Below are 12800 nucleotides of genomic sequence, written 5' to 3' on the forward strand. Positions count from 1 at the left end.
GTGGCAATATATGATATGACTCGTTAATTCAACACGAATATGACATGAAATTAGCTGGTTTAGATTTATTGTTAATGGTTAGGGTTAAAACAGGTTGACCTGGTAAGACACGATTGTTAAATGGGTTGATAACGTGTCAACTTGATATGATCCATTAGCAACCCACTTTGACCTGCTTAGTGAGTCAAAATTATGGTTATAACCTTAAACCTAAAAAAAAAAAAAAAACCCTAACCCATTATGTATCAAACTCACGCCCCCCTCCCCCAAATTGCACTCCTACCTCCCTCGGTCTCCCTCTCTCTCATCTTTCTATCTTACTGCCGTTGTCGCCTTTCGCCCATGCCTCTCATGGTCATCGTTGTCGGTCTCCGTTTTTCTCAAGTGAGTCAAGTTTCAACATTTTGTCTCTTGATCTCAGATTCACAACCCCCTTAACAGTATCACAATCTCTCTAAGCCTCTGTCTCACAATTGTCCCCAACATCAAAATATCAGATTCACACCACTCGCGGCCCCTTATCATGGCGTCTTCATCTCCCTCTGTCTCAAACTCTCTTTGTGACTCCATCATTGCTCTATGGCTCTGCCCCTCTTTGTCTCTCTAATGGACTTGCAAATAGTAAGTTATTTAGCCCTTATTGCCTCCATAGTCCATTGTTGAGATCATTGAGCCCTTTGGTGAAGTACTTGTTGTAACACTGGTAATGAATTTTTGCCAATTATGATCACAATTTTCATGTACTCTTTGTTTTTCCCTTTTATAGGGCTTGATCATAATGTTTATTCTTTATGTTTTTATTGTTTATGGTATATTGGAGTATGGTTTATTAGAATCCGTATGAATGAGCTTATTCTCTATGATAGAATGGTTACTTGGCGAGTTAAACTAATGTTGATTTTCTATTATCTAGCTGAGTCATCATCGAAAAACAACTAGGAAAATTTCTATGTTTTGGTGAACACGATGAAAGTTTACAATGGCTTTGCTACTAGTCTTGCTCTTATACTTTTCTACTCTTGTGATATTCTAAATAGACATATGAATATGGTGCCTGATAAAACTATTTATTTTAATATTCATTGCCAATTGGCTTCTATTAATGATGCAAAATAGTCCTTTTGCCTAGGGTTGGGTTCCGACTACAACAGAGTCAAAAAGCCCAACTCTAAACTCCGAAGTCGAAATTGGGTTTCGTCTTTGAATTTGATTAAAAGGAGGCTCTGACTCCAATTTGAATTGTTGGAGTTAGAGTTGGAGTGTTGGAGCCACACACAGAGAGAGAGAGAGAGAGAGAGAGAGAGAGAGAGAGAGAGAGAGAGAGAGAGAGAGAGAGAGAGAGAGAGAGAGAGAGAGAGAGAGGGCCTTGGTGGCTGCCATCATCAAACGGCAATGGTGTCGATGTTGCTAAAGCCAATGGAGCCACCTACCGCAAGAACTTGAGTTTACCTTGCTGGCCATAGAGACTATACTATAGTAGCTTTGTTTTCGTTGTCACATTATATTGTTATGTTATAATTGCTAGTTTTCATTTTTTTTATTTTTATAAATGTCAGATGAGTGAGTTAGCAGGTGAAAATGAAGATTTGATTAACTTGGATGCATTGGACTCATAAAGTTTTCAAAGTGAGAAAACTAAAGCGATACGAAGGAAAAGATCAGAGTAAGGAGTTTTTTTTAGATGGTTCCTAATTGTGACATGGTGGTGGTAAGCCACAAGCTAAGTGTAAGATGTGCAGAGCTACATACTATGGCATCAAGCAAATATGGTATTGAAAATTTGAACAATCACATTGAGACATGCCTTGGAAGAAGTTACCAAGATATTAGTTAGTTGATGTTAGTACAAAATAGTGAATTTGTGTCGGTAAGCGCTTCTAAATTTGCACTAAGATATATAGAAAAATCTTGGTAGGCACAATTGTGAAGCATAAATTGCCTTTTCGATTTGTTGAATATTTAGGTGTGAGATATTTATTACAATTTTTGTGTTCAGATGTTTCAATTATATCTGTAAATACTGCTAAGGCTGATTTGGTTAAGATGTATCATTAAGAGAAAAAATGGTTGAACCCATATGAGGCTCCTTGTAGAATTAGTTGACATTTGATTTTTGGATTTCCAGGACCACTGATGGTTATATGTGCATTATGACACATTTTTTGGATAAAATTTGAGTTTTATATAAAATGGTGTTAACTTTTCTTTTATGCCACCCCCACCACATAATGACATATATTTGTCTAAAAAAATTTATAATTTGTTATGTGAGTGGAGAATTGAAAATAAGATTTTTACTTTAACTTTAGACAATGATTCTTCTAATGATGTTTCAGTAGAGATGTCAAGAACTCAATTCAATATTAAGAAAGCCCTTGTTTATAATTATGAGTTCTTTCATATTTGTTGTTGTGTTCATTTCCTCAATTTGATTGTACAAAATAAGTTAAAAGAGATTGATTGTGCTATTCAAAAAGTTCATGAAAGTATGAAGTATGTGGAATGATCACAATTAAGGAAATAAAAATTTTTAGGATCAACAAATCAAATGTCTTTGGATAATAAGAAATGCTGACTCAGGATGTCCCTACTAGGTTGAATTCAACTTTTTTTTTTTTTTTTTTTTTTAATGCTTGATAGTGCTATTTTCTATTGTTGTGCTTTTTTCCATTTGGAGTTGACTGATTCAAATTTTAAGCATTGTTTATCAACATCTTACTTTTCTGGGTATTTTTATGATGTACTTGTGACTTTTCTGGAACCTCATACCCTTAAACCAATTTCTACTTTCCAATAATTTTTATGATTTATTTGATATTAAAGGAACAATGTGAGAGTAAATATAAGTACATGAGGAGAGGTCAATTTTGATAAAATTGAATTTATTTTTAATTAAATTATACGATTAGGTCAATTGATTGAATTTATTTAATTTAAATTATGCAAGAATGTCATATTTTGAGATTTTTAATTTAGACTCAAATAACAAAAATAGAAACTGGTTCATAAAGAATGTGCAAAGGTATCATTATTTTTTATAAAAAATTCTATTTATTATCTTCACATTACATAATACATAATTTTTTAATTTTTTTCTCTTATCAAATTTGTAGAATATGGATGATGAGTAGATGAATTTTTTTGTTTTAATTTTTTTTACAGAAAGATTAAGAAAATTATATTGTCAATTTTATTCTTTTTTCAAAATATTTAAAAGTGTTAAAAAAATAATATGAAAAAAACACTTTTTAATACCTTTTTCAAATCATTTTTTTAACACTTTTAAATATTTTAAAAAAATAAATAAAATTTACAATATAATTAAATATATATTTTTTTAATTTTTCTGTAAAAATAATTTAAAAAAAAAGTAAGCGGGACAAATGAACGGATCCGCCGGTGAGATCCTTATCATTTCCCTAATTGTATTGACACACGAACCTAAGATCAAGCCAAGTGTCACCGCTATCAAGATTCGAGACAAAAGCTACCGTCTACAAAGCGGGGAAAGCGCTAAACTCCGAAGGGAACCGCGGGAGCCTTTTTTTCCCCATTCCCTTCTCAGGAAGAAGACTCAAAATTAGTTCGTAATCGATCGGGAAAGCAGCAATGGTGGACGACAAGTCGGTTATGGCGCTGGTCAGGGCGGCCAGACCGTCCTTTTGCAACAATCACGACAAGATTGCCTTTGCTGTTCATGCCTACTTCCTCGCTTCCGGCTAAGTTCTCACTGCCACCGGGCCCTCCGCCTTCTCTGACACGGCTCTTTCCTCTCCGTCTACTGGTAATATTTCTTTTCTCTAAATTCTCTCCGTCATATGTTTCTAAATTACCACTATCAATCGTTTCGGCGTGTAGATGAGGTCGGTATGGACCAGTGGAACGGGCTAGACGACGAGTACACTTTCGTATACGCGAACCCTGACAAGGGTTCGAAGAAGGTGCTCGTCAAGTGCCTTGAGATGGAAGATAAATTGCTAGTGGATGCTCTTGCTGACGGGGATTCGGAGCCGGTCCATCTCTAAATTAGGTAGGGATTTCCTTTTACTTTGTTCCTCTGTTCGCTTTCGATTGGGTATTTTCGGTTCGCTTAAAATTTTTTTCTTCAGTTCCGTTTATGGGGTTGGCGGGTTTTTCATTGCAGTGTTGAAGACTATGCTGGAGAAAATGGGGGTACCAATTATTCTACACAATATAAGAATCTGGCGGAGCTGGTGAAGAAATTGGATACTGAAATCCTTTCTAAATTAGATGGATCCTCACTACCCAGCTCATCAAATAATGCTTCAAGGTAATTGGGCTTAACCTATTTGTTGTATTACTTTGTCTATTTACTGATAATTGGGCTTAACCCAGAGAGAGAGAGCCTCACGCCGACTCAACCCAGGTTCTCCTGAATGAAAACGTAAACTCAGACAAAAAAAAAAAACCAAAACAGCCGCCCCTACGGTCTGCCAACTAGGGCTGTACATTTGGCCCGCTCACCCGACCCGAACCGGAAGTTTCGAATGATTCGACCCGGATTACCCGACCCGAAACAGCCACAAACGGAAGCAGAACATTTCCGTATTATTTTGATACGGGTCGGTTAATAACCGTTAACTCAATGGAGAAAAACTCCAGTTTCCCGGCGGTGGTTCTGACTTCTCAGCATCGGAACAACTATCCTCCTCATCTTCATTTCTCAGCATCGGAATCACCCTGCCATGGTTTTATGAACTCCTGCAACACGATTGGTTTTTTCAGCCTCTTCAACCCGTTTGGATTTAACACCAAGCACATCTTGTGCGAATTCAAGCTACCGTCCGCCGAGACCTTCTTCGCTATCACCGGTAACCTCAGCCTCAGTCCTGAATCGCATTCGGAGCCAACAGTCTCCAACTTGACTCTTTGGTTTGGAATCCCAAAGGCTTCGTTTCCTTGAGGCATTCTCAACCGGGTCTCCACCTCAAGCATGGTGACCCGGTTGTGGAGCTTCTCGATGGCCTCCGGTGGATCGATTATGACGATGTTTGGGTGTTCGACTGAGAACTGGTGCAGCTGCTAATTCCAGTTGCGTCCATACATTTTTGTGGATGATGCAATCGAAGGGTCGTTGTTCGGTGATGGGCTTGGTGGGATGGATTCGGATGAGATCGACGCCGTGCTGGTTAGCGTGATTGATGAGAGAGATTCGGTACCTTGATGGTAATGGCAAACTTGAGGCCTTGAGCAACGAGAGAAGTGAAGACCAGGAAGAAGCTGAGGAGAGATTCGCGAACGGGTCGGGTCGGAATACAGATTTGGCAGTTCACAGAATTTGAAAATTCGGAACGGAATGTGATTTGGAAGATGCCATTTTCGGTTCGGGTCGGAATGGAAAATATCGGATCGGGTAGGGTCGGCTGAACAGCCCTACTGCCAACCGAAAACTTAAAACTAAAAAAGTAGAAATAATAATTAAAACGAGAGAGAGAGTGCTTATCACGTCGTCTCCTCAGTTCTGGAAAAAGATAGAAAAAAATAAAAATAAAATGAAAACCGACCGACTCCAACCCATGCCGTCTGAACCCAAAAAACAAGTGCTGAAATGAAATTTGTTGTAAAAATTTGAAATTGCCCCTGCATCTGTTGTCCATTGAGGCCACGATCTGCATCCCAGCTTCTGAATCGTGTTCCTACATTGCATCGTGCTCCTGCTGCTCCTTTCCCTTTCCATTCGTGAGTGTGCATATTGAGTTGAGGCCAAAAACAAAATCCAATATGTTCGTGCTGCACTTTCTACCACCAATTTCTTTGTGCATGGTTGGGTATTTTCGAGAATATCCCTTTGTTGTAAGATCACTCTCAAATGAGATATAGGCAGCTCATGTTTTTTTTTTTTAGTAGTGGCCTGCACTATTTAAATAAGATATAAAATGAGTAAAATTAAAGTATTAATTTTGATATGAAACAGCTGCATTATAAATATTTTTAAGTGTAAAAATATTAGAATCTATTAATTTACTCAAGTGTCATAATCTACTCTATAATTAAGTGCTTAATTTATTTTGGTTAAACAATTTAGTCATTTTAAAAACTTAATTATGTAGTTTTGACACATCATCACACCCCCATCTAGCTTATTGCTAGTCTCTAGCAAATAATGCGATAACAAATGAAGGATCCAAGAGAGAGCCAATGAACTCAAAAATTCTTACAAAAGATCAAATCATATTGAAATCTTGGGTATTAGAATGTGATTATAATTCAACACAAAAGCTTATAAAATTCTCAAGAACTCAAATAAGGGGAATGTATCTAAACTACAGATCTTTGAGTGCATCAAGTGTGTGAGCATATTGTTATTTCTTGGTTTCAAGATTTCTCACAATAGTTTCAGCCTAGTAACTTTTTCAATAAAAACCAAAAAGATATTTACTCCAATTCAAAACCATTACATTGACGGCTTTCACGCTATCATATTTTGAAAGACCAATTTTTTATTTTTATTTTTTGGATCCCTGGTGATAGGCAGCATTTTCAAATGTACTTGCACCAGTTTTTTGATCTCTGGTCTGTCCATTTTCTCATGTATTTTGACCTCCAGCTTTTTATTTTTTATTTTTTGAGTTTCTTGTTCACTTTTCCTAGGCCATTAAGATATGATTCATTGGAGTTCTTGCTAGTTGTTTGGATGAAAATCACTGATTGACATCAATCAAACAACAAAAATATCTATCTTGTGTCTATTAGGGTCATCAATGAATAACTTTAAAGTACATTGCCTAAATTTGAGTTGCTAAGAATTACCATAAGGTCTTGTGTTAAACTTAAACATAAATAAATGGGAATTAGTGTAACCTAAGATTGCGACTATCTAATCTTAAGTAGAGAAGCGTGAAATCAATAACTTGTTAGTAAAAAAAAAAAAAAATTTAGACCTCACAATTATAAATCCTGAGATACTAAGTGGTAGAATACTCTTCTTACCCCAACTAAAAATGGGCAGTGTCCTCATTGCAAATCATGAATAAACAAGGCATAAAAGAGAAAAGGGCCGAAGGAAATGACTGAGATGGCTGAGTGGATCATGAAAGTCAAAAATGAAACCAGGAAAAAAAAATGAACTAAATAGTGCTAGACTTGAAGAAATAGAATGAAGAAAAAGAAAGAAAGAAAAAGAAAAAGAAAACAAAGGAAAGAATAAAACATAGAAGTGAAATAAACAAGAACAGAAAAAGAAAAGAAAGAAAGAAAAAAAAAATTAAAGTAAAACATAAATGAACTAAGGGTCATGATAATAATTAGGATCTTACAAAGGAATGGAAGTATCTTCAGGTGAAAGTTTTTCCAAAAAATATTTAAGTAGTTGGTCATTTACTTTGAAAGTGTTTCCATTTTGAGGATTAGTAATCTCAACAGTTCCATATGGAAACACAACCTTAACTAAATAAGGACCACTCCACCTCGATCTTAATTTGCCTGGAAATAGGTGGAGACGAGAATTGTAAAGTAAAACTTGTTCATCGGGTTTAAAATTCTTTCTTTGGATGTGCTTGTTATGTAACATTTTCATGCCCTCTTTTGACAATTTGGAATTGTCATATGCATCTTGTCTAATGTCATCAAACTCTGAAATTTGAAACTTTCTCATAAAACCAAGATGGTCAATAGAAAAATTGAATTGTTTAACAGCCCAATATGCCTTATGTTCAAGCTCAACGGGAAGATGACATGCTTTTTCATATTCCAAGCGATAAGGGGACACGTTAAGAGAGGTTTTAAAAGCTGTCCTATAAGTCCAAAGTGCATCAATCAACCTTAAAGACCAATCATTTCTATTGGCGTTGACTGTCTTTTCTAAGATGTTCTTAAGCTCTTTATTAGCTAATTCAGCTTGCCCATTTGTTTGAGGGTGATATGGAGTGGAAATCTTATGGTGTATACTATATTTTTTCATGAGGACAGCAAAGGGTTTATTGCAAAAATAGGTTCTGTTATCACTAATGATAGCTCTAGGCATGCCAAATCTTGCAAAAATGTTTTCTTTCAAGAATTTAAGCACTACCTTATGGCCATTTGTTTTACTAGCTTCAACCCACTTAGAAACATAATCAACCGCCATTAGGATATACAAATAATCAAAAGTAAATGAAAATGGCTCCATAAAATCAATCCCCCAATAATAAAAAATCTTAATGACCAAAATGGGTTGTAGAGGCATTATGTTCCTCTTAGTGACTGTGCCTAATTTTTGACATGGCTTACAAGTCTTGCAAAAATTGTATGCATCTTTAAACATATGACGCCAATAAAATCCACTTTGTAAAATCTTTGCAACAATTTTATGTTTAGAAAAATGTCCCCCAGATGCCTCAGTATGACAAAAGGAAAGAACAACTTGTATTTCATGATCAGGCACACATTTCTTTATGATTTGGTCAGAACAATACTTAAACAAATAAAAATCATCATAGAAGAATGACTTTACCTCATGCTTGAATTTTCGTATGTCTTGAGCACTCCAATGGGGTGGAGTTTTTCCTGTCACCAAAAAATTAACTATGTCAGCAAACCAAGACAAGTTTTCAACTAACATTAATTGCTCATTAGGAAAAGAGTCAATGATAGGAAAAGTGTGCTCATTTTCAGCAAATGTAAGCCTATACAAGTGGTCGGCAACTATGTTTTCAGTGCCCTTTTTGTCTTTGATGATAAGGTCAAATTCTTGAAGAAGAAGAATCCATCAGATCAGTCGTGGTTTGGCATCCTTCTTTGACAATAGATACTTTAATGCTGCATGGTCAGTGAAAACAACCACAGGAGAACCAAGAATATAAGTTTGAAATTTGTCTAATACAAAAACTACAGCAAGTAACTCTTTTTCTGTGGTAGAATAATTTCTTTGGGCTCTATTAAGAGTTCTACTTGTATAAGAAATAACATGTGGGAACTTGTTTCTATGCTGTCCAAGTATAGCTCTTATGGCTATATCGCTAGCATCACACATTATCTTAAAGGGAATAGATCAAATAGGGGGCTGCATGATAGGGGCTGTAGTAAGCAAAATTTTTAGCTTATCAAAAGCATTTTGACAAGAAAGAGTCCATTCAAAAGCAACATCATGTATAAGTAACTCATACAAGGGTTTAGAGATAGAACTAAAATTTTGAATGAACTTTCTATAAAACCCAGCATGCCCAAGAAAATACTGATTTCCTTTACTGTCTTGGATATAGGAAATTTGGAGATAAGCTCAATCTTAGCTTTATAAATCTCAATACATTGGGTTGAGACTATGTGACCAAGAACTATGCCTTGTTGAACTATGAAGTGACACTTTTTCCAATTGAGAAACAATTGCTTCTCTTCACACCTGGCTAAAATAGCTTGTAAGTTAGTCAAACATGCATCAAAAGAACTACCATATATTGAAAATCATCTATGAATACTTCCAAACTGTTTTCAATCATGTCGCTGAAAATACTAAGCATACATCTTTGGAAAGTAGCTAGTGCATTACATAGTCCAAAATGCATTTTTCTAAATGCAAAAGTGCCAAACGGGCAAGTGAATGTGATTTTCTCTTTTTCTATTTGGTAGTAACCAGAAAATCCATCAAGAAAGTAATAAAAATCATGGCTAGCAACCTTTTATAAAACTTGATCAAGAAATGGTAAAGTAAAATGGTCTTTCCTAGTGGTGGCATTTAACTTCCTCTAATTTATGCACATGCGCCAACTAGTAGAAATCTTAGTAGGGATCAATTCATTTTACTCATTTTTCACAATGGTAAGCCCAAATTTTTTTGGAACTTACCTACTTGTTGTCCGCAAGAGGGTAGATAATTCCTACATCAAGTAGTTTCAAAACTTTCGTTTTTACTACTTCTTTCATGGTAGGATTTAGTCTCTTTTGCATCTCGCTAGAGACTTTTGCATTTTGTTCTAAATAAATCCTATGAGTGCACACAAGAGGATTTATATCTTTCATATCCGCAATTGTCCATCCAATAGCAGTTTTGTGTTGCCTCAAGACTTCCATTAATTTACCTGCTTGGTTGTGAGTGAGCTGGGCTGAAATCACTATTGGGAAGGTGTTGTCCGACCCAAGAATGCATAATTCAGGTCAGTCAGCAATGGTTTCAGCTCAAGTGTTGGGATTTCATCTGCTGAATGCGTCAAACTTGCTGTCAATGGTGGAAGCTACTCAATTTTAGGCCTCTATTTAGCTTCAAATTTATTTTTTGCATAAAAAAAAGGAGAAGCATCAATAGGGGTGTCATCAATAATGAGGTCACAAATATTTTCTAATTCAAACAATAGGTTAGTGGGCTGGTATACCAAATAGGCCTCTTCCTCAAGGATGCTTTCCAGTAAATTGACTTATACATTTTTCAAATCTTGAGGTTGCCTACAAATGTTAGAAATATTCAGTTCAAGGGTCATGTTCCCAAAATTCAGTTTTAAAACACTACTCCTACAATTTATCAATGCATTTGAAATAGTAAGAAAATGTCTCCCAAGAATCACAAGTGCTTGAAAAGAAAACTTTGGTGTCAAGTGAACATCCAACACAACAAAATCTATGGGGTAAAAAAATTTATCCACTTGAACTAAGACATCCTCAACAACTCCCTTGGCATTTTAATTGATATGTTAGTTAGTTGTAAAATGATTGTAGTTGGTTTTAATTCTCCCAAATCACATTGCTCATGCACATTATAAGACAGCAAATTAACACTTGAATCAAGATCTAACAAAACTTAACCAATTTTTGAACTTTCTAACATAAGCAATTGTAGGTGAACCGGGGTCTTTATATTTTGGTGGGGTATTACTCTGAATTATGGCACTGACCTGCTCAGTAAGAAATGCTTTCTTTTGTACATTTAATTTTCTTTTAACAGTACACAAATCTTTTAGAACCTTAGCATAGGTAGGAATTTGTTGAATAGCATCCAATAATGGAATGTTAATTCTAACTTGCTTGAATATTTCTAAAATTTCATATTGGTGTTTATCTTTGTGCAGGGGAGCCAATCTTTGAGGAAAATGAGCGGGTACAGCACATGTATTCTTTTAAGTTTCAGCTTGTTCAACCTCACTCTTTTTAGCCTTAATTTGAACAGGTTTAGAGACTTTACCAGGCTTGTCTGAACCTTGAGCTGGAATATTTACCACCCTGCCATTTTTCAAAGTAGTGACTGCCTTCACTTACCTTAAATTTGAACTCTCAACTGCTCATTAAAGTGGCTGACTTTGTGGATTGGGTTGAGGCTGTGTAGCAAATTTTCCTTTCTCTTGGGTACTAAAGGCGGTAGTCATCTTTGTAAGCGTCCTCCAGATGTCGTTTACCACTTGAGAATTTTTTATTGTTGATTGTTGCTTGACCTTGCATAAACTGATGCAAGCTGTTTGACAGTGTAACGCCCGTCCTTGTGGTGGGTCCTTTTTCATATCGATTTTGATAAAAACCGACGGGAATTACGATTCCTTTTCAATTTCTTTTCCATACATACCAGGATACAAAAGACTCCATGTCATAAATAAAATGTCATTTTTATTTAATTAAAGCTTTCAGCGGAAAACATTACATTTCATAATTAAAGCTTTTAATATGAAACATCTTGCCTAGGCCTTCGTGCTCTTCCCCTTGGGCTGTGCCTGTCCTGACCTGTCATGCTCATCTGGTGCCTGGGAGGGCACACATAAAAACTAAAATGAGTCGATGACTCGTAAGCATTACTTCATACAATCAAAATATAATAACATAGTTTTTCAGTCATGCAGTTATCATTCCATACATACATATCTTACGTAGCATGCATACGTCTTTCTCTTCGTTTGAAAACGTTTCGAGGTGGGGTTTTTATTTAAAACATGATTTCTTCTTTAAAACAGTTCCCCACGCATCGCTGCCTTCATCTCTTAAAGAATCTTTTCATGCATTTATATTTCTACGTTCATTCATGCATACATACGTTCATTAAATCATCTTTTCACGTACATTCTTGCATTCAGTCCATTCATACGTACTTACATGGATCCATTCTTAACATGCATTCGTTCATTTCTTATCACTTTCATGGGCCATTGCACACTATTACACCCCGTGCGCTAGGGTTAGCAGTCTTTTGGACCTGATTCCGCCCGTGGCCACAGGTTGGGAATCCATTCATGTGGGTGCAGCACTGGGGGCACTACCAGTACTACTTACCCGGCATTGCAATCTGCCCATACTTTGATATCATTTCCCTTCATGTGGCCATTACGTATTTTCATACATCATACATTCAATCCGTTCATTTCTTTACAGTCCTTTCCTTTTCATTCGTATCGTTTAAAGCATAATTTTCTTTACTTTCATAAAAGTTGCTTTAAGAGAAGTTTCTTTAAGAGGAAAATGATTTTCTTTCTTTTCCATTAAAATTATTTTAGAAAGAGTTATTTTATTTTAGAAAAGATAGTTTTCTTTCTTTATCAAACTTACAATCCTTAACAGTTCTAACATCCTTTAAAGCTTCATTTCGTTTCCTTTCATAAATATACATACAATACGTACTACTTATAGCATCCATTCACATGCATACACGTACATACTTTGGGTGCATAAAAAGGGGCTGTCAAGGAAGGCCGCTACGTGCTTATACTTGAAAACTTACGTTTTATTTTCCTTTTTTTACAGAAAAGCTTTCGTCTTCTTCTTCATTTTTATAGAGAAAACTCTAGAAGAGTATGAACGTAACACTTACCTGGACTTCATGTCATACTCAACTCATGCAGTCCATTCATGTGCGTGTCATATGGCAACCTACATGCATACACATAACTTTATGT

At 35.8% G+C, this 12800-nt stretch overlaps 1 pseudogene; it reads left to right on the forward strand.

Annotated features, from left to right (window-relative positions):
• The first annotated feature begins 3487 nt into the window (after window positions 1-3487).
• Window positions 3488-11163, forward strand: LOC122276670 (annotated as a pseudogene).
• The last annotated feature ends 1637 nt before the right edge of the window (window positions 11164-12800 follow it).

This window comes from Carya illinoinensis, chromosome 9 (assembly GCF_018687715.1).
Source record: "Carya illinoinensis cultivar Pawnee chromosome 9, C.illinoinensisPawnee_v1, whole genome shotgun sequence".
NCBI lineage: Eukaryota > Viridiplantae > Streptophyta > Magnoliopsida > Fagales > Juglandaceae > Carya > Carya illinoinensis.